Source organism: Cebus imitator, unplaced genomic scaffold (assembly GCF_001604975.1).
Source record: "Cebus imitator isolate Cc_AM_T3 unplaced genomic scaffold, Cebus_imitator-1.0 Scaffold19, whole genome shotgun sequence".
NCBI classification, from domain to species: domain Eukaryota; kingdom Metazoa; phylum Chordata; class Mammalia; order Primates; family Cebidae; genus Cebus; species Cebus imitator.
In genome coordinates this window covers 8,870,320-8,874,189 of record NW_016107334.1, presented here as the reverse complement: position 1 = coordinate 8,874,189, position 3,870 = coordinate 8,870,320, and the positions used below count along the sequence as shown (strand labels likewise).

The following is a 3,870-nucleotide window of genomic DNA, read 5'->3' as shown; positions in this document are numbered from 1 at the left end:
CAGGCTGGAGGGCAATGGTGCTATCTCAGCTCACCGCAATCTCCGCCTCCCACGTTCAAGAGATTCTCCTGCCTCAGCCTCCCAAGTAGCTGGGATTACAGGCATGTGCCACCATGCCTGGCTAATTTTGTATTTTTAGTAGAGATGGAGTTTCTCCATGTTGGTCAGGCTGGTCTCGAACTCTGGACCTCAGGCGATCCTCCCACCTCAGCCTCCCAAAGTACTGGGATTACAGGCATGAGCCACCACGCCTGGCTAGGACCCCTAATTTCTAATCCAGATTGATTTTTTTTTTCACTGCCCTAGTGAGTACGAAGTGTTTCTTTAAAAATATACACCCATGGCACTTATGGCTCCAGCTTCTCACTGATTCCAAAGCATTTGCTCCTAGTTGGTCCAAACAGATAAAGTGTGTTGGACTTTGTGGTTGTTTTTGAGCCTGATGGAAGTAACAATCACAGTCCAAGAGCCAGAAGGATTCAAGATGTCACTTTAGAGTTTTCATGAAATGCATACCCTGAATGGTGTGACTCGGTCTCTCCTGGTTTTTATTTTATTTTATTTATTATTTTTTGAGATGGAGTCTAACTCTGTTGTCCAGGCTGGAGTACAGTGGCGCCATCTCAGCTCTCTGCAACCTCCACCTCCTGGGTTTAAAGTAGTTCTCCCTGCTTCAGCCTCCCAAGTAGCTGGAACTACAGGCGCCCGCCACCACACCCAGCTAATTTTTGTAGTTTTAGTAGAGACAGAGTTTCGATATATTGGCCAGGCTGATCGTGAACTATTGACCTCAGGTAATCTGCCCACCTAGGCCTCCCAAAGTGCTGGGATTACAGGCATGAACCTCTGCACTTGGCCTCTCCTGGTTTTTAAAACCAGTGTTTTCAAATGCACCAGCCAGGGACAGATGTTGTGTAAATTATTACTGCTACCTCCAAGGGCAAACACCCTGAGGACTAAAGAATATTTGAAACTTCAGTCTAGACTTTAATACTGCCCACTCCGAGCCCCTAAGCAGGCGATATTAGTGCCGAAACTGCTTCCTCTGTATTTTCAGCAAACAGGCTGCTACTCATACCTTTGCAGCTTCTCTCATCAAACCTCCTGAGAGACCCCTGCTGCTGGGAGAGTCCCAGGAGTGAAAGGGATAGGGGAAGAAGGGAAAGCAATGGAAGGATAGGGTGGGTAAATTGGAAATATAGTACTTCCTGGTGTGGCACTGAGCACCATTGTGGGTGCTTCAGTACATGGGTACGTGGCATTCAGATTTCCACAAAAAATGAGATGCTAAATTGCTAATAGCTTCCCAGGGGTTCACTTCCCTGCTGTTATGCCTTCCATGATTTCATCAGAGTTTAGACGCATTAAAATATTACAATTTAGGCCCACGTGTGAGGCATTCAGTCATGCACTTGACATTGATGCCGAAATCTTTTAAGTAATCCAATTGCAAGTCAGTATCAACGGACAATTCCAAATGAGATCACTCTTACCCTACGAAGCTGTGGTATCTGTGGCTTTCAAGTTGTTGTAGTGATACACAGAACAAGTTTGGCCTGTTGCTTTTAATTCTCAGAATTTGTGTATTTTCCACATCATCTGGTTTTTTTTTCTTCATCTCTCCAACCTGACTAATTCAGCCTTCAGTTTTATTTCATAATTGCTCTTCTCACATAATTGCTTAATCCCCACTCCCCCATCTTTGATCCAAATGATGTTTAAGATTTTGAATTTCCACTGTGGTTCCCAAAACTCTTTGGATTATGAAACCACAGACATGGTTTTTAAATCCAATCAAGCATACTGAGACATGCGTGTCTAATGTGTCTTCAGATAGGTGGCATCTGTAACTAGGTAGAAATCTATTTTAAATACTAGTCTGCACATTTATTCTGGATTTTTTCAAGTTGTTATCATGTAGCCATCACTTATTTTGTCTTTTCAGCTTGATATTTTCCTTCTGGGTCAGGAAATTTTTAGCATGTTCTCAGGTACTGTAAGAGAAAGATTTTGATTTATTCAACCTTTTGCAAATTCAAGAGCATGGCTCATGCTTCTTCTTTTTTTCCCCTTGACTTAGATTTATTTGTACAAATAGCACAGGAGGACCCCAGCCCCATGCAGACGCCAGCCCGGGGGGTGACATCAGTCCTTCTCTCCTCACGTTGGCAGACAGAGATATCTACTCTGAAGCCTTTGTAGTGGCCTGGGCACCTTTGGGAGCCTGAGCTGGAACTGCAGCTGGAGCTGCAGCCTGGCCTTTGGTTTGATCCTTGGCCTTGACCCTGGCTTTTGGCCAGCAGAGCCTGAGCCCCTTGGCAATGCAGGCACGAGCACGCTTCCCAAGTTTGGGGTGGGCAATGTAGGCAAGTTGATGGAGCTTGTGGCTGATACCCTTTGGGATCTTGGGCTTAACCTCCTTGGCTTTACGAGGGCCTTGATGGCCTTGGCATGTGCACTCATGGCCTTGGCCTTTTTGGCCCGCATCTTCTTTAGGCCCTTCTTGTTGTGCTTCTTAGGAAAGCGCATGTTCCTCAGGAACTTGGAGTCCACCCCCTTAACAGATACGTGTCTTTGTGATCGGGGTTTCTTGATACCATTTTTGTGCCATTTTCGAGACTGGTTGTGTGTGGTGTGGTTCTTGGACTTGGCCATGTCTGCATCTATGCCGCAACTCCCGAAATGCCTAGAACTGGAAGAGCGGCTCATGCTTCTTGAGATTGCAAGTGAGATTTTGATTGTTTCTCTCACAATTATTGACGTATGTAATATATTCAGACCTGTCGTTTACAGACCCCACCTAGGAGGCAGAGTTGGTATAAAATTGAAATAATTACCCACTTGGTCCCCTTTCAAAGTTGCAGTGTGATCGTTCCTCTGGGGTTAACACTTGGGTGTTAAACACGTTTTCTTATCCGGCAAACACACTGAGAACCTGTTGTGCCAGCCCCAGTTCCTGGTGCTGGGCATACAGAGGGAAGCAGAGGAAAATCAGAGAAGGGCCTTTTCTGTGGGAAACTGGTGATGGTGGCAAATATGGACAGATTTTATCCCTAACAGAGCATGATAGGAAGATGCTATGGAAGCCAGAAGAGGGGCATCTGACCTGCCTCTGGAAGGCCAGAATGGCTTCCCGGTGCAAGCAGCACCTCAGCTGAGCGTTACAGGAAAAACAACAGTTAGGCAGACAGAATAGGCCAATCAGTTTAAATGGTGCTTGAGGCCGGGTGTAGTGGCACACGCCTGTAATCCCTGCACTTTGGGAGACTGAGGCAGGCAGATCACCTGAGTCCAGGAGTTTGAGACCAGCCTGACCAACATGGTGAAACCCTCACCTCTTTTAAAAAAAAAAAAAATTAGCTGGGTGTGGTGGTGCATGCCTGTAATCCCAGCTGTTCAGAAGGCTGAGGCACGAGAATCACTTGAACCTGGGAGATGGAGGTTGCAGTGAGCCAAGATTGCACCACTGTACTGCAGCCTGGGCCACAGAACAAGACTCTGTCTCAAAAAAAAGGTGCTTGAAAGCACTCTTTATGTAAATTAAGATCTTGCTTGTCGGCTGGGCGCGGTGGGTCACGCCTGTAATCCCAGCACTTTGGGAGACCAAGGTGGGAGGATCAACTGAGTTCAAGAGTTTGAGACCAGGTTGGCCAACATGGTGAAACCCTGTCTCTACTAAAAATACAAAAAGTATTAGCCAGATGTGGTGGCGTGTGCCTGTAGTTCCAGCTACTGGGGAGGCTGAGGCTGGTGAATCTCTTAAACCTGAGAGGCAGAGGTTGAAGTGAGCCAAGATTGCACCATTGCACTCCAGCCTGGGTGGCTGAGCAAGATGCCATCTCAAAAAACAAAAACAAAAACAAAATCTTG

General features: G+C 46.3%; 1 pseudogene; it reads right to left on the bottom strand.

Annotated features, from left to right (window-relative positions):
* Positions 1 to 2,164: 2,164 nt before the first annotated feature.
* LOC108295069 lies at positions 2,165 to 2,655 on the bottom strand (annotated as a pseudogene).
* Positions 2,656 to 3,870: the final 1,215 nt, after the last annotated feature.